We start from the raw sequence: 21,298 nt of genomic DNA, 5'->3' as shown, positions 1-21,298 counted from the left end.
GCTGAACTCAGTCTTGGAGATGTCCTACTCTTCATTTCAGGAGTATACCAATTTTGAACGCTTTTGGCTACAGGTGACAGAAACCCTAGATAACAGTGTCTACAATAAGTATTTTTTCCACAAAGCTAGAACTCTGGAAGCAGGTATCTACTGGCTCAGCAGCATGAGCACCAACTTCTCCACTCATGGTCACAAGATGGCTAGTTCGCCACTGGGCATCATATACGAAATCAAGGAAACAAGAAGGGGAAAGGTGTGGCAACCAGCTTCTTAGTTCCCTTTAATCAGGAAACTAAATTCTTTCCCACAAGGCCTCATCAGACTTCAGTTTACATAATACTTCATTGCTGGAATAATATCCCATGGCCACATCTGGCTGCAAAGAAGTCTGGGAAAGTGAGTATTTATTTCTCTTTCCAGCTCCACGGCTGAAGGCAAGGAAGGGAAAATCTGGTTGGGAACAGGTGCTGGCTTAGCCAGCCAACAGTGTGGGCCACAAGAAGTTTGGTTTGGTTAGGAAAATACCAACAGAACTTCATCACACACTGTGTGACCCATGCCATGGATCCACAGAAAGTTAAACAGCAACAACTAAAGTTTGTTGTAAAACCAAAAGGGAATCACAGAAATCTATTACTTTTTAAAAGTATCTGCTTCCATCTATTTCCAAAAATATGAAATTACCTCTAACACTTCCTTTACCTCTACCTTATCTAGGTAGTGCATAGAAATTATTTGACTTTCACACACTCAGATACTTTTAGTTACGCTATTCTTAGTTATGTTATTTTTATAAAATGTTGTCTCATTTTTGGTTAATAAATCAAAATGACAATTTTCAATATAGTTTCAAAATGGGATTGAAATTTGTCAGTAATTAGAAACCAGGAAGCTTCAGTGCTGAAAATATATAATGGGTTGTTTGAATTTATAATCTATTTTATTTCCCAGTTTTCATGGGCTTTTCTGGGTCTCTCTACAACTTTAATTGTAATTTTTTTCTCTTTTATATTTTTATCACGGCACTCAAACTCAGAAAACCTGTTAAGGCAACTACATAATGTGATCTAAAAATCCAGTTAACATATTGCTATGGAAACCAGGAAATAGAAACAGCAATCTAATCATTCCTTTAGGCAACCATAGCTAAGTGTGTATGTAAGCGTGTGTGTGTGTGTGTGTGTGTGTGTGTGTGTGTGTGTGTGTGTAAATTATTTACCTTTTATTGAAAGCTGTTACTGAAACCAAAATCTATAATTGATCTGTCCATAAATAGGCCCAGTGCCTTACAACCAGTAAATTAGCATGTTTAATAGCAACTACAGTCATGGTTAAATTATGCCACGCAGTTATCAGGAAATCTTCAGCAGCGCTGCTTTGTTTGTTTAACCTTGCCCTGCTGAGGCCTCTTAACATGGTGTGAACTACACCTCACTGGCACTTTCGAGCTGGGTTCTAACCTTGCCTCTTTTACTATCCACCTGTGTGACTCTCCTAGGAACTCTTAGGGACTCAGTTTCTTCATTTGCAAAATGGTTCAGTGCAAGACTCTAATCTTGTAATGGGAACGTTCCTTTTCCACAACATTGGGGAATCCTTTCCAAGAGTTGAACTAGTTCTATATAGTTTCTGGTAAACTACCTGGCACATAGTAGTAAGCTCTTGGAAAATGGTAATTAGTCTTACTGTATTTTTCTGTTTTTTATTCTTCAGTAAGTAAGACCTGAACCTACACAGTAATTTATTTCGTCCGACTTTAAATAATCAACATACCCATGTCTCATTATATATTGCCATTATCGAATAAGCCCTTATAAGAGTTGGAGAGAACTCAAGTTCTAACAGGCAATGCTGTTCCTTTGGTCCTATTACCTCTGAGTGTTTATTCACTCTTTCTTGTAAGTCAGTATCAATTTTTATTCATGAAATATAAAAAGTTATCTTAACACAATCCTAATACAATTCACTAAGGCCCCAAAATCTTTTTTAAAAAATAGTATCATACGGTTTCAGCATTCAAGAATTCAACTTTTGTTCTGTTTTGCTGTGCATTGCTATTTTTCTAGTTATTTAATCAGCCTGTTTCCGGCTATGAAAAAAAGTTAAAGAAATTGAAGTCTCCTGGGGGTTAAACTCTGTTGTTCTTCCTTACAGAAATCTGAGTTATTGTAATAGGGGATAATCGTTGCATAACGAAATCACTGGGGCAATTCCTCCATCCACTCACTCCTACCTCCGTCTCTGACAATAAACTCCTTGTTTCTGCGGTGCCCAAATCTCTCCCTACGCGGGTGAGCGGCGGGCGGCTGAGACGTGGGAGAGACAGAGCAGAGCCTCGCGCTCTTCCCGCGGCCGGGGCGCAGGGGTGCGCGCAGGGTGCGCGCCACGCGCTCTGAGCGCTGGGTGACACTCATCGCCCGAGCACCAGGAGGGGGAGACTCGGTGCCGCTTATCTCCCGCCCTGCTAACTTCAGACTGCCTGAGCTGGGGTAGGAGAGAGCGCGCGGCCAGGGCGAGAAAACTTCTCCACCTAGAAAGTTTCACCTTGTCGTGGGCGGGGCAGGGGCGGGAGGAAACGCGACCCCCGCGGGGCCGGGCGCGGGGCCAGGCGCGGCGCGCGGGCGGCAGGAAGGGCGGGGGTCGATTTCCCCCTCTGGGTGGTGCCAGTCCGCACCTCAGCTGTCCCCGGACCCGCGGACGAGGCGGACAGACAGCGCGCGAGCCCGACAGACACGTGCTGGGGCGGGCGGGCCAGCGCCTCGGTCGGGTCGCCTGGCGGCGCCTCCAGCCTGGACGCGCCCGGGCCGCCGCGGGCCGTGCGCACCGATGCCCGGCTGAGTCACTGGCCGGGCAGCGCGCGGGTGGGAAGGGGCGGAGGGAGCGCGGCGGGCGGGCGGGGCGCTCGGCTTGTCCCGGCCGCAGGTGACCTGGAGGCCCTCGCCGCCCGCAGCGCCCCGAGCGCTTTGTGAGCAGATGCGGAGCGGGGCGGAGGGCGCGAGCCAGATGCGGGGCGACAGCTGACTTGCTGCGAGGAGTCGCGGAGGCGCGGAGCGCGCGGGTGGTCCCTGCGCCGCTGACTTCTCCACGGGTTCCTGGACACCGCAAGGTAAAACGACAGCCCCCCTTCAGATCCCGCACGCCACCCCGCTCCCCAGCGCTTCTCCTTTCTTTGTTCCCCTAAGAGATCTGACTGCTGTTCCAGAGGGCAAGATCACAGAGGAGGACGAGAGTTTAGGGGCTTCACAAACTGAAGGGATGTCGCGAGGGGGGAGGGCGAAACTCGAATGGGCTTGTCGTTTTAGGGGGTTGCTTCCGATGGCCACCTGTGTGACTCGGGAGGGAGAGGGGCGCTGGGGCAGTGGGTAATGTATGACTGTTATGGCCCAGCAAGTTTCAGAGCTGTGATCTGACTCAGCCCTTACAAAAGGGATCTAGTCACCCTGTCCCGGGTGATGCAGCCGGCAAGGTTTGAGCCAAGCCGCTTCCTTGTTCCCAGCCCTGTTTTATCTGTATTGTGTGAGGGTCCTTCCAAGAGGCAGGTGTCTCTGTGACGGTCTGAATTCTTCGTTTCTGGCAAACACACGGGGTTCGTGATCCATCATTTTCGATCGTACCTTATCTCTGTGCTGGGGCTTGTGGAGGATATCTGTCTTACTAGGCGAAATAGATCATAAGCAGAGGCCGGCAGTCTGGCCAGTACTAGTGCTGACCCAGGGATTAAAGCGCCGATGAAAGTACTTTCGCTGACTATTGCCAATGCAGAATTTACTCCAAAGTACGGTTTCCCATTCATACCTTTTTGTTTTAAAAGAGCCATTTGTTAATGTGGCAGTTGGAGAGGGTTCCAGTGGCTCACGCATGAATAGTTGCCCAGTGTATTTCTCTTTATCACGGTTTTATGTTCAAAGGAGCCCTTGGGCAGAATGAAATATTGTCAACTCTCTTAGGCAAAATAATCAAGATACCTTAATTGCCAACTTAAGACGGTCGATGAATATGAGAGGATTGTAAAAACTGACATTGTATAGAATATAGACTACCTGGACCCTCTCCTGAATTTTAAGAAGATTGTTCACATTCTGTAGCGTTGGGAGGAGGTTTATTCTGTCGCTTTCATCAGCCAGACACATGCACATTGCCATGCAAATGGATTCAGAAAAACATTATATTCCCGTACAGCTAAACTATTATAGCTGACTAATGATTTTTTTTTCTGCATGAAGATTATCTGAAAATGATGTACATCATGTTTCTCTGTGCTACTGGGACATATATTGTGCATTTATGTAAAGAGGGTAAATGGTGCTGGGGTTATTTACAGGTATATATAGAGCTTTCCTTTCTAGCTCTAAGCTTATTGGGCTTTGTTTTGAACATGTAAACTTCCATAATGGAACAGAGTGAGGTACTTTGGTTCCAATCATTGCAAATCTGTGATGTATTCAATGTTCATTCTTTTTGAACTGCTGAATAACAGAGAAAATTTACATCACTCATAAGAAACTTTTGTAGCACCAAAAATATGTCTGATTGCCTATAAAATATACTGGTGTTGTAAAAATTCTGTTCAGTTTTCAAACTTAACAGTGCATAAGCCTATAGTTATTAACTTAAATATATTTTGCTTTTAACATGATGGAATTTATGGCATATGGAGGATGATCTGCCGACTACTGCTTTTTCAAAGATTGCTTTGTCCTCGATACATCGTAATGGGGGTTTATGTTAGATGTACACTACATGCTTTCAGAATTAGTGGATAAAGTTTATCTGAACGATAAAAATGTACCATAGCCAGTCAATATAGCTAATATTTTTACTACTTTTAAACCTACAATAAAAGAAAAATGGCATTTTTCTAAGTAGGAGAAATACCCATATTTTACAAATTCTTTTTAAGACTATATAAGCATAAGCATAAGCATATGCTCTACATTCATCTTAAAACAATTTTTAAATTTGTTTCAATGAAGGCAAGACTAAGAAACACATTTTAAAAATCAATTGCCTTAGCTGTTGGTAAAAAAAAAAAAATAGCTCAAAAAACATTAGTCCAATTTTCCTTTTGCAAATCTATGTAATTGCCTCAAATAAACTTTTTCTCAAATGTGGTCATCTGAAAACAAAGTGAATAACTCAAAAAAGCTAACATCTCCTCAGGACACACACTTTCACTGAGTGTCTGCACCCTGGATGTGGTGACACATCCATGGTGAGCACAGCCCTTTATGCTTTCAGATCCCCTCCCGTCTCTCTGGCCCTGGCCTCCCCATTCCTTTACCTTGGCTTGGTCAGAGCTGCTTCCAAGCCCTTCCGTGCCCCTATTTCTCCAGTCCAGTTTCCTGGTTTCTTTTTCTCTGTCGTTCTCACCAGAGCCATCTATGGTTTCTTTTCCCTGTCCCTAAGATTTTCCTTGGTCCACTATGTTTGTCCATGGGATATCCAATTTCCTAATTTTGTGTCCCCTTAAGGAGAGAAAATGTGTTCAGAAACTCAAATGCCAGGGACTTAACCTGCTTTTCCTGACTGGTGTGTGTTGAAACTAGTGTTTTGAACACCAAGCCCTCAAGGCAGAGTTTCTTCATAGGCTTTGCTCAGTGTAAAATAGTCACCTCTCAGTAATAAATGATACATACATTGATTGAGTAATGTCATTTCAGGATCACTTTGATTCTGTGTTCTTAACAGACATTGAGTTGCTACCAGACTCACATTTGCCTCACCCCAAATAGCTAAGACTGTACATTGAGCATCATATGTGCTGGGTACAAAGAGACCATTAAAAAGGAAAAATGAAGAAATGGAATCTGCTCTAGAGGAGTTTACAATCTAGATATGCAGACAAGCATCACGTATAAAATGAACCCAAATCCATAATTATTAAGGGGACATCACATGAGAAAAACATTAGAAATCATCCCATTTGTGGTTAAATAATAGATTTTTTTTTTAAAAAAATCAAAAGATTGGAACTTAAAGACCTTAAAATTTTCAAAATGCTTCTGTGTATATCATCTTTCTGACATTAAAACAACCTCACAAGATCAGCAAGGCTGATATTAATATCTTAACATTCCTATGTTGTAGGCAAGGCAACTGAATTTGAAACTATCCCCATGCTGTCTCAATAGCACCACACTGCCTCTCCTAGTCATCAATAAAGGTTACCTATTGGAAGCATTTTCCACTGAGGCATAGGTTGGAATCCTTAAGTCGGAGATAGATGATGAATATAACATTTCTAGTCTCTGGAGTTTTTCTCATCTTCTCTTTCTCTAGTTATTTTTTTCTTTCTCTTTTTGTAGTAAGATGTACCAAGAAAAAGATTCATTCATAGTGTGTGGGGTATTCTGGCTTCTGTTATCAGATTAAGAGCTGTGAGTAATTTTGTAATCTATCCTTTTATCAGAAAGCCCATTCTCAGATATCTCTTCAGCTGTGTTAAACAGTTTAGTATATTCCCCTTGGGATTTGTTTCAATAAAAACATCCAGTAAAATCTGACTACTTTGCTTTTCATGGGACAAAATGAAGAAAGTGTTTTTATAAGCTGTAAAACTTAATTGAGAGAAAAATCACACGTGTGGCATTTGTGGTAGGAGGTGTGAGCACAGTGAAATAAAAAGCAGTTAACTTTGTAACCACATACCCAGGTACACATATTTCTTTCTGTGGTCCTGTAAATTTGTGCAAGTTTGTTTATGCAGGTTCCTCCTGTTGAGTTTAATTTCAGTAATACATTATGTGGCCATGGGGCCCATAGAAATCATGGAAGGATCTAAGGGCTGTATAAATTATATAATGGGCAATAGAATTTGAAAATGTATTTTTCCTAATGTAGTAAAGGATAGCAATTACGAAATGTAGTTAGAGAATCACGGATTCTGGTGAAAGCCAGGTTCCCATACCCCAAGAATGTGATTGAGGATTAGTCGTTCATGCAGGATAATTTGTTGGGCGCCTACCAAGCATAGTTCTAGACTCTGGCATTTCAGTAGAGAATAAAACAGAAGTCTCTGACCAAGGATGCTGTGTTCCATTCAGGTAGGCAAACAATAAAGAAATACACAACTAAAATGTGTTTATGTTGGGTGGTGATAATAGCTGCAAGGAAGAATAAAGTGATGAAGGGGAATAGGGGCTGTCAAGGATAAGAGGGGATGGGGTGGTGATTAAAAAATTCAGGAGTGAGGTCTGGGAAGGCTCACTTCAAAGGTGGCCTTTGAGCTAGAACCTGAAAGAGATGTGGGAGTGAGCCATGTGGATATCGGGAGCACTCCTCGGGAGTGCCATCTCATCTTGCTTTTTCTGAAATTGTGCAGTGCACAGCTTGCACAGCTGTCCATGGAGTTCCTGGGCTTTTAGGGAGATTCCTGAACAGTGCCTGCCATAGTTACAGTCTCAAAGATGAAGGTACAGGAGTGGCCCACACCCCTTGGTTTATGAGATGTAGAAGAAGACAACCCATAGTATTTTCCCGCATTTACCTGGCCCCATCCCCATATCCCATCCTCGATCAGAGATGTCTCTCCATTCAGAAAACTTTCCTTCTTATTTCCCCAACTGTGAGCCTGGCCCAGTGGTATTTGTTGAGAGTAATACTTATGGCTTTTGTCACTGATCCCTTCCATCATGTAACTCTGGAGACAGCAAAGGAGACGATTGACAGTGTGCTACCTCTGTCTGCTGTGCTTCGTTCTTTCCTTCTCGTTCTCCTTCCTTTTCCCTTGTCAGTGTTAAACCACTGTGTTGGATTTTCTTCCTCTTTTCTTCCTTCCCCCTTATGCCCTGTCTATATCATGTATCAAGATTTGCAAACAGGTAACTTAAATGAATAAAACTGACCATTTCACTAGGGACTGACAAACTGCTTAGGAAAAGCCCTGCCCAAGACCGGGCAGTCCCTGCCTGGCATCATCAGAGTTGCTGAGAGGCCCAGTGCGGGGCATGGGCCCATGTGGTAGTATCTTTCAGATTTTCCAGAGACGCTAGAAATCTCCTGATTTTAAAATGTTGACTCAATAGCTTTAAAACATTGTACAGCCTAGAGCAACAAGAAGTCTGCAGCCCAGATTTGGTTCCTCATGGTCCCAGCTGCAGCAGCATGCATGGCCAAAGAGCCAGCCCCTGGGCTGCTTCTGCAAAAGATTTTATTTTTCTAAAATTCTCAGGAAATTCACTGGAATTCTCTGGGAAACTAAGCAATTTAAAAAAGGAGGGGATATTTTATAATTCATTGCCTGTTGCACATACTTATTTTTCTAAACTCATCAACCCACATGCTTTGCATCAAGCTATGTATATTTCTAAACTAAAGGATAATCTAGTTATTTCATTCTTAAACTGAAGTAATCATTTTCTGAAACCTGAATCTATCATAGCTTTATGCATAACTTTCATTTCCAAGTTCTCTGATTCACAATAAACTCTCCCTTTGGAATATTGGCTCTTTTTTTTTTTTTAATGCCTGAGCGTCACCCATTGTTATTGCCCTGCCATTGAAATTCAAAACGTTCACTGCCTTGCTGGTTTCCAGGTCCCTTTAAAAGCAATCAGATCAGTGTTGCAATCTATTTTTCCAAAGAAATAAAAGCTCACAGGTTGTGTGCTAACTTGTTTTCTTTAATCCTAAAATCTCAGCGAAATGCCCAGGCTAGCAGCCTTCCGGAAGGCCATTGTGTTAGAAAGGAAGATTATGTACTGTATTTCTTCCTACTATTTTAAATGCAAATATAATAATATATCATGAAACAGTTCACATATTAAGATCAGTGGCCTTTTCCTGTTTTGAAATGATCTCGTGTTCCCTGATAGTTGGAAATCTGAGGCAGCATCTAGAATCTCAGGTCCAATTTGAAATTGTATGTTAAAAAAAAAAAGAATGACTTCAGAATTGAAAAATACTCCAACTATTTGATAAGACTGTGGAAGATTTCTAATTTTTAATATTTTATTAAAAACATGAAGAAGAGCATTCAGAACTGGAGGCCCTTAAAATAATATAGTCTTTGCAAGTCAGAGAATGAGGGAGGTTGAACAAATTTGTTTATCAGAGGTAGGTTGCCTCCTTTAGGGCCTAATCATGTGGGAAAGGGAAACCAGCCAAGTTCTGGGTCCGCAGGACAACTCAAAGTAGCTTAAAAATAAGTTTTGGCTTTGCTTAGGACCAGAGTGTGTTTAGAACAGCGTTTTAGCTCTTAAATTTTCAACCTAGTGGTCTTTTAAGAGAAATTTAATCCGTATGTTTTTGATTCAGTAAATCTTAAATCATTACCCATAAACTGTATATCCCTCTAAGCTCTTTGATGTCTAAGAAATCTTTGAAATTATGTAAGGCCCTTTTGTTCCAGAAAAAATAGGAAGTTAGTTTTTGCTAAGGGACAGTAAACAGCATCTTCAAAAATCTGAGTTAGGTCTGAAATACTGCACCCATGACAGAATGAATGTTTGAATGAGTACTGATGCATTTTCTGTTGCAATGTGAAAAACAGAAGTACTTTTAAAGACCTTGTTTACCAGTAGTATTCAGTTGTAATCTTTACTAACCCCAACAAAAAGATTTGACATTACTACTTCTTGTTGTATTGTAATATAAATATAAAGTCTAAATATTTATCATTTTATCCTGGCACATAGTAGGTATTCAGTAAATATTTTGTTGAGTGTTAATTGAATGACTTTTTCTTCTGCCCAGAATCTTCCAGCTAATGTCAATCTTTCTATTCAATATCAATATCCATCTGTTGTGTCTTGGAATGAGATCTATTCTGAGTCAATGACCTGGTTTGACAAATTTTAAAAATAAGCCATCTAACTAAATATATGGCATTTATTGAAATTCATTTTGTAGCATGAAGCAACTGCCTTGCAAAGAGTGCTGAAAATAGGAAGGAATTTCTAGGCTAATTTGATTAAATATTCAGTTGTTACCATATGCTTTCTGAAAATTGATTTTCCCCCCATTTACTATTCCTGTCATCCGTCCTCCCACCTTGACATGCTTACTGATTGAAAGCCATGCACAGAAAAGAGCAGGTCGCTTGTATCTATAAGCAAGAGCAGCAAGTTCAAACAGGCTTAGGAAATGTAATGCTATAATCATAAGTTGCTATGATATAGTGGGGGAAAAAGGGGCACTCAGCAATAATAATGGTGTTGGATTTTGCTCCAAATTTAATGGATGACACATCTCTGAACTCTATTGTGTGGGGAAAAACACCTTACTGTAGTTAGATTTCCTGTTTGTGAGTGTGTATTTTCTGGTAACTAGACTTCCCCTATGGACTCGGCACAAATATGTAGCTTTAAGCGCAGTTCAAATGCACATAATTAGAGTACTGGCTGCTTTGGAGACAGCAACTCCTCTCTAAAAGAAAGTATAGTACTAAAACATAGGCCTTGAGATCTTTCTTAACACCATGTTGTGGATTTCTAAATGTTCATCAGATTTTATCCTCAGAAAACCTTTCCAGATCAAAAGTGTTTTGTTTTAGTGTGACATTTGGGGTGACAGAATTTGGCAATTTCTTATATCTTGTGGAGCTAGGGGGGATAAAAAGGAAAATTGTATTATTATGTGCTTGAAATAAAGATTCTCTTAGGTGAAATTGAAGGTTTACTGACTACATATATCATCATTAAAGCTTGTTTTGACAGTTAATTGTAGAGAGCACTGTATCATCAGTGACTTGTTTATATGGTTTAGACATGCCTGTTTTTTATTTCGATGGTGGACCAAACCATCAGTAATAATCCAATATCAGTGTGTTTGTACACATTCATGTTTAGATGAGTTTTAAATTCCAATTAAATGGCTTCATGACTTGATAAATGAACGAATGCCTTGAACAAATGTAGTTGAATTTTAAAAAAAAAAATGTTTCGTAACAACTCTCATGCCACAGATAAAGAAAATAGATAATAAAGGAGAAGACCCAGAGGTTTTGATGGGGCATTGGATCAGTGAGATAAGGGGAGGGGAAAGGTGTGTGGATACCTCGAAGGGTTAGGGGCTTGGGTGCATTCTAAGTCCTAGAGTGTCCCCTTTGGAGCCAGGCTGCCTGGCCTCTAAATAGGAAAGGGGCAGGTCAAAATGGGGAATAAATGGAAGCTCACGGGAAAATGGTAGGATACACACATGGTAAGCGAAGGCTAAACTTCCACCAACTTCTGTCATGTGTGGTTTGATTCTGGGAGAAGATATAATGTCATCTACCCAGTCTTAATTGGGCTTCTTAGTCTATCCTCCCCACAGCTACCAGTAAGAATAGCGGGAATATGTAGCAGAAAGAGAAAATGGTTTTATTCTGAGTGTCAGTGGCATGTCCTAAGTTCTCTCAAACACTCAGTGAAATTCCATCTTCTCAAAGGAAATCATAATATTAAGAGAAAAACCAGACAAATTTATAAAGATTTTATACCATTTTCATGACTAAAATTTTCCAGCCTGTCAGCTCATTATGATCTATAAATTACTGTTGGGACCAGAAGTTATGACCCTAAAAACGATATTCATAGTCATCTTCCATTGAGATATCTTCTGTGGATGTATATTATTAATAGTTTTCCTGGAGGTATTATCTTGAGACCATTTCTTTGGGCCTTGACTATACAAAGTTCATGCTAGAGTACGCATAGGAATTGCATTTTTATATTCTAAACGTGAACTCAGCCAGTGATCTAAAGAGTTGAAGAAATCTCCTATCAAGCCCTGCCTTCACTTGGTGTCTTTTTGCTCCTCTGAGAATCTTAGGGGAGCCACTATTCCTCCAACACCCACTGATGGCTACACTGTCCAAAGTGAGCCTGTAGTCTCACCACTATCTGGTTAAGACAAAGACAGCAAACAAATAGAATCATTTAGGATGTAGGTGAACCAATAACCTTAGCTATTATTTTTAATGAGCATCAAATAGTACAGTGTTTTAAGTTCTATCAGATTGTATAAAGAAGCAGCCAGAGCAGAGACCGTTGATAGAAAAATAGCTTCCTCCTAACAGAAATGAATATGCAATTTGAACTTTTCAAAAATTCCCTTTCTGTCCTGTCAAAATTAAGATATTTCTAAATTTTATTTCAGGCTCGCTAGCACATACTTACATTGTTTATTGAAATCTGTCAGGGCCCAGTGATTTTAAACATTCTTCTGGTCTTCAAAGAGCCTACCAAAAAAATTGTTCTTTAAATCACCAGAAAAGTGCAGATAAAACCCCCGACAGTTTCATTAACGACAATGAAAGGTGACAGGCCTTGAATCTATGTCATAAGTTGATTAATTACTTTCCAAATGTTATTGAAGATTCTAAACGAATAGCTAGACTGGTATTCAGGATCAAGGTTCCCTCACAATTCCTAAATGGGTTTTAATTTTCAGAGTTAGATGATCATTATATCTGATTCATTTGTTTTACATCTTTAGACTCTTGATTTTATTGAAAAGAGAGCAGAGTATCTGTTTCAATGTGTTTTTCTTTTCCCTGAAGTTATTCCTTGAAGAATTCAATAAAACTGGTTTTGAAATAAAAATAATCAAATGCTGGCATTTCCTCTTAATAAAGGCCCATAGATGTGATGAATTATATAAACATTATAAGGAATTTACTGCAGAGGTCATAATTATATAACCATTTAATTCCCAAGTCTGCCTGCTGACAGTGTAGACACTCAATGAGAATGGGCATTGTGCATCAGGATTAGTATTACCTGGAGTGAGTTTTTATTCTGTTTTTGGTTATTTCTCATTTTGACCAATGCTTCTTTTACCAGCAAATCTGTTTGTTTGTCTCCAGTCCCGTTTTTCCCCACACCCACTGCAACGATTTAAAACTTCCACTCTTTTCTCGTTTTTGCATTTCTTTGGCTTCCCTTATTCTCAGTGTAAGATTGTCCCCTGTATTTTAGAGAGTAAATAGAAGCCCAGTGGTTTCCACATCACCCATTAATATCTCCTTCTGTCTCAAAGGATGAAACGTCTTTTCCAACCTACGATCTTGATCCTATTCCTCCCCACACTTTAGAGCACCTTCCTCCATCTATCCTGCCCTCCCATCTTTAAAATCTCCCTCACCATTTTTCATTCAGCCTTTGCTCAACTTGCTGCTTCTTCTAGAAAGAAGGAAAACACATATGTTGGGCCTCCTGATAGGATCTTGAATACATAATTTCCTTAAGTAGTTACTCCTATTTCTATCATATCCTTTAAATAAAGAATTCTTGAAAACAAATTTCTAACTTATTCTTTCTACTTACTTCACTCCCATTCATTCCTTAACTCATTCAACCCAAGCAGTCTGTTCCATGCTCCCAAGAAAGTGGCCTCATTCTTATCACCAGGGACCTCCTCTTTGCCAAATCTGATAGACTCTTGTTTTTATCCCATTTGACCCTCTTATACATCTTACTTCTCTCTTCTTGAAAGTTCTCCTTTAGCTCCTGAAACACCACTCAAACTTCATCTCTTACCTCTCGATCTTTTCTTAGCTTATAATTTTTTTCTTTTTACTCTTTAAAATATAAAATTTAGATTCTGATCTTCTTCGGGGTTCCCTCTGAATTCCCCCTTTTTACTTACTGAAGACATCCATGGGTGATTTCGCTCACCTCAATGATTGCAAATACCCTGATGGACCAGTGGTTCACAAATTGCCATCTCTGACTTCCTCTGTGTTCTAGCCCACCATCCCCATGTTGTTAGCTACTTTATAGTCTCCTTCACTGCAGTGACCAGCAGCAACCTCAGAGTTATTAACCGAACTAATTATTTTTGCCCCTAAAGTTTCCTCTGCCTCTTTTCCCTGCTTTCACTTGTGATCCCCAAGATAGACATTTTTTAGCCATCCTTGACTTTTCAGTCTCCCCTGCAATTGAAATCCATATTGAATCATTACCACATGAATTTTCTTTCTTTACATCTTTCTAATCTAGTTTTTCCTTTCTATGTATACTGCTAGAATCTTTGTTCAGGTTCATTCTTTCATGTATTATTAATTGATTCTGTTATCCATTCATTCAACAAATGCTTACCAAGTGCCAAGTAATAAAGGCACTATGCTGGGAGCTAAGAGTGGAGCTTACAGTCTAGTGAGAGACACAGATAAGTAAATTACAGCACAGTGTAGTAAAGACTATTATACTAAGGGGAAGGCAGGTTTGATGTGTAAGTACATGGGAACATTCCAAATCTCTTACTAGAGGGTGAGAGAGGTGTCAGAGAGGGCTTCCCAGAAAAACCATTACCCATAATGATGCTTGAAGAGAGACTGTGAGTTATCCAGGTAAAGGTGAGGGCAAGAGTATTCCATAGAGAGGGATCCACATGTGCTGAAACTCAGAATAGAAGAGCACATGGCTTGCTTTAAGAATAGGATGAGGGCAGAGTGGCTAGAGTCTGGATTTCTAGTGGAACGATGGCAAAAAGCAAGGCTGGAGAGTGAGGTAGAAAGAAGCCAAATTATGCTTGGCTTCTAAGCTTTGCCATGGTTCTTTTCAGCACAGAAGTGACATAATCAGATTGTCATCTTAGAAAGTTATCTCTCATTTGTTGGGGAACAGATAATCAGGGCAAAAATGGAGACAGAAGATCAGCAAGGAAGCTGTTGCATTAAACCAGGCAAGAAGTGCTGCTGCCCTGAACTATGGAGATGGAAGCAGATGAGTAGATGGGCATATTTGAAACACCTGTAGGTAGGAATCAAGGATGATGTCCTGGAAATGTGGGAAATGTTGGACACTGAGATAGGCTACAGAGTGGAAGAGTGGTTTTCGTGGGAGAAGACGGAGGAGCCAGTAGGATATCCAACTGCTCCTTCTTAGTCTCTTTCTCTTGTTTGTCCTCTTCTCCCAGCCTGTTAGCTTTAGAGGCCCCAATGCCTAGTCCTCTCCTCGTTCCCTACACTCTTCTCCCTGGTGGTCTCATGCAAGCTCATGACTTGTCATACAGTTTATTTGCTGACAACTTCTTAATTTCAGTCTTTAGCCCAGACCTATCTCCTTAACTCCAGGACTCAAACATCCATTTTGAAAGCTAAAAACTGTCCCTCTCCCTTCCCACCAGGCAGTCCTGATCCCCTAATCCTGTTCTTTGTCACCCCTGCCACCCCTGCCACCCCACTTATCAACTTCTAATACACTACATGGTTGACTTATTTGTTATGTGTATTAATTGTCATCTGGATCCACCTGCTAGAAAGTAAATTCCACAAGAGCAGGGATGTTTGTTTTGTTTACTGATGTATCCACAGCATCCGGCACATAGTAGGGCCTCAATAAATATTTGCAAAATTTAGTCTTAAATAGCTGTTGAATAGACAAAACTATTGGTGTTGGAAAGATGGATTTCTGAAGTCCCTGGAGACCCTTCAACAGGACATATAAGGCTTTCTGTCATGTGGCCACAACCTAACCTTCCAGTGTCATCCACTGCCAGCCCGCCCCCCCACAGCCTCTGTGCTAATTGCAGCTTCCTGGATAACCCTGCACGTCTCCTCAGGTGCCTGTGTGTGAGTCCTCTCTGCCCGGGGTGCCTGTCCCGTGCCTCGGCTGTGCCTGAGAAATTCCAGCGTACCCTACAAGACCCAGCTCAAGCAATACCCCTCCTCTGAAATACTCCTTGGCCCCCTCTCTGTCTGCATCGTTAGTTCTTCTTCCCTCTGTGTTCCTCCAGTGGCCGGTACACACCCTTATGGCACAGCCTGGGAGCCTGGTGGCAGGGAGGGAGGTGGAGACTCCCAGTCAACAGACAACACCTGTATGGTTGGGGATTTTATTTGTTTTAATGTCTTGCCCTCTCTTCTCTCTCTCTGTCTCTCTCTCTCCCTCTGTCTCACAAACATCCATACCCGCCATACACGTGTGCAGGGGCACGGCATGCACACACACACAACTGCCCTAAATTATTTTTTCTTTAATCATTTAATAATTGATCAGTTATATAAATGCAATCTGGAGCACAGTTGTTTTTAAGTTGTCCTAACCTTTTGGCTTATTGATTTTTTAAGGATCCAGAGTGTTGACTGAGTTTCAGAAATTGGATTCTGTACTCGTTTTCTTTACTGCCCTATTTTTACAAAGATCAGTTTGCTTGGCATTCTCTATTCATTTAGAAGTATTTAAGATTTTTCTAGAAAGTTTTTGTCTGGTTCTTTATTTTCTGATGACGTATTGATCTCAACGTAATACTATTTATATGTTTTTAATTATTCTTCCAGCACTGATGGAATTGCCTTATGTCCACCCAAGGGATCCCCATCTCTACAAAATATGGCCAGGTTTGGCTTTTCCTTCCATTGACAACTTTCTCATGATTTCTGACAGTTCTTTTCTGCTTTGCCTAAAAAAGAAAATGTCATATACTGACAAAGTTCACTTTGAAAAAGAGAACGTAGTTCCTTCCAGTGCCAGAGAGTCTACTTGCTAACATTGATTTCCTAGAAAATTTCTCAGATATGAGCAAAATAAAATGCAGAACTCAGAGCATTACAAGAGAATGCCCACCTCATTCCACCAGTCCATGTTTCAGGGCTGGTGCCTTTGGCCCCTGAATGCCTCTCCCCGCTTTGTCTCTCTTTCCCCATGTGCTGATTTCTCTTTCTTTATGTGACAGCCACCATGACAATAGTGAGATTCACTCCCCACCAGCTTTCCTTCACAGCCATTGGATTTCTGCTTTAGGTAACAACAGAGGAAATCGATCAATTATGTCAACCCAATCCTGAGCACACAACCCCGCCCCCCCCGCCACCAATGGGAGTTGTACCATGCTTATGCCGAGGACAGTTTCAAACACGGAGGGAGGGAATGTCTGATTCATTAGTCAGTAATGCACCAGCTTCCTCTCCAACTCGTCTCCCTTCAGTGCTTCATATTCTGACTGTTCAGTCAGGTTTATCCTATCCAATAGGATTTGAATGCAACTGGAAAAAGTTGCTAGGCTTATTTTAACTTACGTGCTTAGAAAGATGTTTCTCAAATGTGATTTATGGATTTATGTTTCTCGGTGTTCCTGGGTTGATTGAATAAAATGTGGTAGCACTGCTACACAATCCGAATTATAAAATTACATTCATCCATTAGGCTGAAAAATATGAAAAAATGCTTTTATAGGATATCAGGTATTTTAGCACTTTATTAATACTGAAGAAGTTCAACATTCACATTTTCAAAGGCAATGCAACATTCTGGTCTGACCTACAACTTATTAATGGGACAAAAGCCTGTCCATCAATCAGGGCTCTGACAGTTCAGTGTATTTTCTGAACAGTATTTTTTACAATATGCACAATAGTAAAACAAATGTCCATTTATTCTTCTTTCCCAGAAGTTGAGTACTTTCAACCATTCTTAAAAGGACAAAGAGGTTTGCTAACAGAGTATGAATTTATGAGGGATAATCTTGAGAATATAACGGCATTCTATTCTTTTTATCTTTACTCTTGCTGTATCAGAGTTGGACAATGGTCTCAATCATATGTTACAACTAGAACATGCACAATTGGCTTTTATTATGCTAAGATTCAGTGATTTTCAAATTTTAAAATGATTATCAGAAGAAGAAGAGATGCAAAAGTGGATAAGAATTCGAATAAAAGCACTTATCTCTCTTTCGAAGAAACAACATTTGTGTAAGAATCAAGAAATAGTGTTCAGAGCACCCTCTAGAAACATTAATTATAGCACATACAAATTATTCTTGTACCAGGTTTAATTTGTTTTCTCCTATAGCCACCTGTATTTAAATTTTTTTAATAAGCTCATTTATTATAAATAAAGTATGCAAATCAATCTAAGAATACTTTTTCTGTTTCAGAAATGTTATGTCAGTGACAGGCTGCCACATACAGTACAACTTTTGGTTAAAAAAAAAAAATCTTTACTCTCTTCCGCATAGTTATACCTTCACATGATACTTAAAACCACCTGTCAGGAACAGGTTACGCTGCTAATCACTTTTAAAACAGCATATTTTAGACACGCAGCAGCAAAACCAAAAAAAAATGGTATGCAGTTTTGCAATATGTATATGCTACAGAAACCTTTAAAAAAATTCTTCTGCCCCAACAGATAAATAGGTTGGGCCCAAATCTTTTGAAGTAAAAGATTTTTTTTCACTTACTTTGTGAGTAAAAAAGGTCATTGTTCCCTTATTTTTCTCCATTTGCTGACAACTAGGATTGTCATATAAAATACATTCATGGGACATACTTATACTAAAAAAAATCATTCACTATTTATCTGAAATTCAGATATAATTGAGCATCCTATATCTTTACTTGCTAAATCTCAGTGGGAATATGGGCTTACTCTTTTTGAAAGAGGTGAAGTAATGGTTCCTATTTGTTTTTCTTCCCTAGTATGGAAGGCCCTTAACTGTGGCCACTGTCTTGGAGAACAACTTAAGGAGGACTTCATGAACTTAAAACAGGGTTAGAGGAAAACCACAAGATGGCCAAAGGGTGGGAAAATAAGAAATAACACTATTTAAACTGTAAACAAGAGGATGAAAATGATGAAACAGTCACCAGGTATTTGGAGTGGTCTCACCCAGGGGACTGTGCCAACTTCCTCGTTTTCGATGAGGGAAGGCAAAAATTGGCTAACACACAAGTTAGGATAATAAGCATACTAGCTACATCTACTAAATGCCAGGCTGTGCTGCATAACTGAATGCCTGTGTCTCTCATCATTTATCTCTAATCCTTATGGCCAATCCATAAGATGTGTACCATTACCCCATGTTTTGGATGAAAGAAACCGACACTCAGAGTCAGGAGGTATGTCCATGGTAAAGGCCAGATTCACGTCACATCTAAGCCTGTCTGACACCGAAGCCCACATTCTCTCCACTCGACCCCACCTCTTCTCCAGAAGGTGACCTCTTGGAAAGAATATTATAAAGCATGTTGTCAAGCAAACTAGTCTGTAAATATTAAAACTAAGATTGTCTCACAGGTGTTTTGGATCATTTAAATGTGATCATACCAAAGAGCAGTTGGAAGGGCTGAAAAATCCTGTGGATTCCTTCTGTCCCTTCAACTCAGCGTTAGAAATCACTGTCTAGGTCACAGTGTCTGACTACATGTGAAGGCATTGACATGGTGTAGGTGTATCGTTTTATATTTCTCAAGTCAGTTTCTAAAGTTAGTCCCCATCATAACACTAACTGTTAAATCTTTAGGCATAAGAATCAAACACTCGACAAAGCTTGTTTTAAAATTTGCTTTCTCAAGAGCCCAGTGGATCCATTCACTTTTCAATTTAGTTATACATTTAGATTTTAGAGTTTATCCTGCTGTCTTCAAATCCATGGATTCTACACTCTTTGAGAGCAGAAACTCTTAGTATCTAGTCAAATGTGTGGCATGCAGTGGGTGCTCACAAATATTTGATTAATGTATGATATAATGTAATGTGACTCTTCATAAACAATGAGTATTTATAAATACAGTATTTTAAATATCATCAGGAATCTCCTATTGAAATCTTCTTTCCTTAACTTTGTTTTTTTATGGGCCTACTTTTAAAGTTAATGGAAATATTATAAATGTGGAGAGGACTAAGAATTTTCCTTAGAATTTCACTCTGGCAAGTCTTGCTAGAGATCTAACCATGACTGTTTTTATGGCTGCAATTTCCTTAATATGGGACCTCGGCCATTTTCCATCATCATAAATCCCTTTTATATACTTAAAAGCGGTATTGAAATATTTTCCAGTTTTTATATCTTGACTCTTCACTTAGATACATTATTACATCTTGGGATAATGTTATGTAAATATTGTAGAAGATTTGAGAATTGTGTAGTAGGAAAAAAATAGTATACCAATTCAGAAATCTTAACTAATAGATAGGTTCCCAAATGCAAAATGAAATATTTAAAGTAATTATTCAAGTAAATAAAAAAGCCATCTATGTCCTAGTTACCTGAATATTTTATATAAAGTTGCTTTTATGAACTTTGTGTTTGAACTCACAAATTTCTAGTATTTTCTCTGAACATTGTTTGCCCAGGACTTTTTCAGGAGTGAGGAATAAAAGAATCATAGGACCATTGATGAAAAAAAAGAAAGAAGGAAGAAAAAGAAAAATTTTACTGGCTCCCATTGGCTTCAGGCATGGCTGGATACAGATGCTCAAGTAATCACATCAGGAACGTATCTCTCTCCCCGTCTGAGCTCGCCTGCCCCTGGGGTCCATTTCATGCTCAGGCAGGCTCTCTCCACATAGTGACAAAGGTGATCATCAGACACTCCATGTTAACATCGTCTTTAGTGCTTGTGATCTCTGAAAGAGAGGAGTCCTCTCCCAGCATCCATATTAAATCCCAAAAAAGAATGATTGCTTTGATCATGTGCTCGCCCCTGACCAAGCGCCATGTCAAGAGAATAGAGTTCATTGAAAGGCCAGCCTGGTTTGCACACTCACCCTGTGGTGAGAGAGGGAGGCTGTATGATTGACAGTGCAAGTAGAAAGGGGAGGGAGAGTTTTCAAAAGAGTTGCCAGTAGAAACGATAGTGGGAGCTGAGCAGGTAAAAACAGGTATTTACTAAAATATTGTGCCTGTTGAATAAAAAGCTTTCCCAGTAAATGCAAATGATTTGAAACAGTCCAAATAAGCATCATACATTTTAAAACAATTAGAAATACCCTCAGAAGAACTGTATTGCATGTTTAGGACATTTTAGATAAGATTTTCTCCTCTTTGAACCTCAGTTTTGTCATCTGAAAACACGGGAATAATGCTTACCTTATAAGATAACCATGATTAGAAGAGAGGATGTAACTGACTATATCTTGTAAACTATAAAGTGCTATCTACATAGTTATAAATTATTATTTCTAAGAAAAACAATTCCTAGAGAAAGCAAAGTTACCTGTGTCAATGTTTAGAAAATCTCTCTCTTAAAAATATATGCCGTTACCCCTGTTGTGTTTTTTCCTGAGCAATCAGTGCTTGATACAGTATACATATGGCTTTTGTTGATGATGTTAACAATGGTGAGGACAGTGATAGTGTTGATAGGCATAAATACTTAGAGAATTAAATGTATTGCTAGATTTCTGGGGAATGAAAAGACCAATGTAAGCTATTTTAATGAGAAAACTAGAGGTAGACAGATGGCAGACAGAATCAAGTAGCTGGTCTTAGGGTTAGGCTGAGCTGATATTCATAAGAAGGGCAGTCTTCTTTAAAGGAAATAACTCCTAAATACCAGGAGTTTAATGGCCAAGGTGCCATTGAGATGATCACTCCCAGGAAATGTTTTGCCAGTGAGATTGTCGTAATTATCAACTGAAAAGAAATA

The 21,298-nt window shown here is 39.8% G+C and overlaps 1 protein-coding gene across 3 annotated transcripts in view; it reads left to right on the top strand.

Annotated features, from left to right (window-relative positions):
- The first annotated feature begins 2,918 nt into the window (after window positions 1–2,918).
- The window catches only part of MET (MET proto-oncogene, receptor tyrosine kinase), a 105,283-nt gene continuing 86,903 nt past the window's right edge, over window positions 2,919–21,298 (top strand). For all 3 annotated transcript variants that reach the window (XM_012652779.1, XM_012652780.1, XM_012652778.1), the window contains exon 1: window positions 2,919–3,106. The gene's annotated coding sequence lies outside the window, so the exon portion shown is untranslated. The remainder of the gene's footprint in view (window positions 3,107–21,298) is intronic.

The sequence above is a fragment of the Propithecus coquereli genome, unplaced genomic scaffold (assembly GCF_000956105.1).
Source record: "Propithecus coquereli isolate 6110/MARCELLA unplaced genomic scaffold, Pcoq_1.0 Scaffold4, whole genome shotgun sequence".
Lineage (NCBI taxonomy): Eukaryota > Metazoa > Chordata > Mammalia > Primates > Indriidae > Propithecus > Propithecus coquereli.
This window is presented reverse-complemented; position numbering and strand designations above follow the sequence as displayed.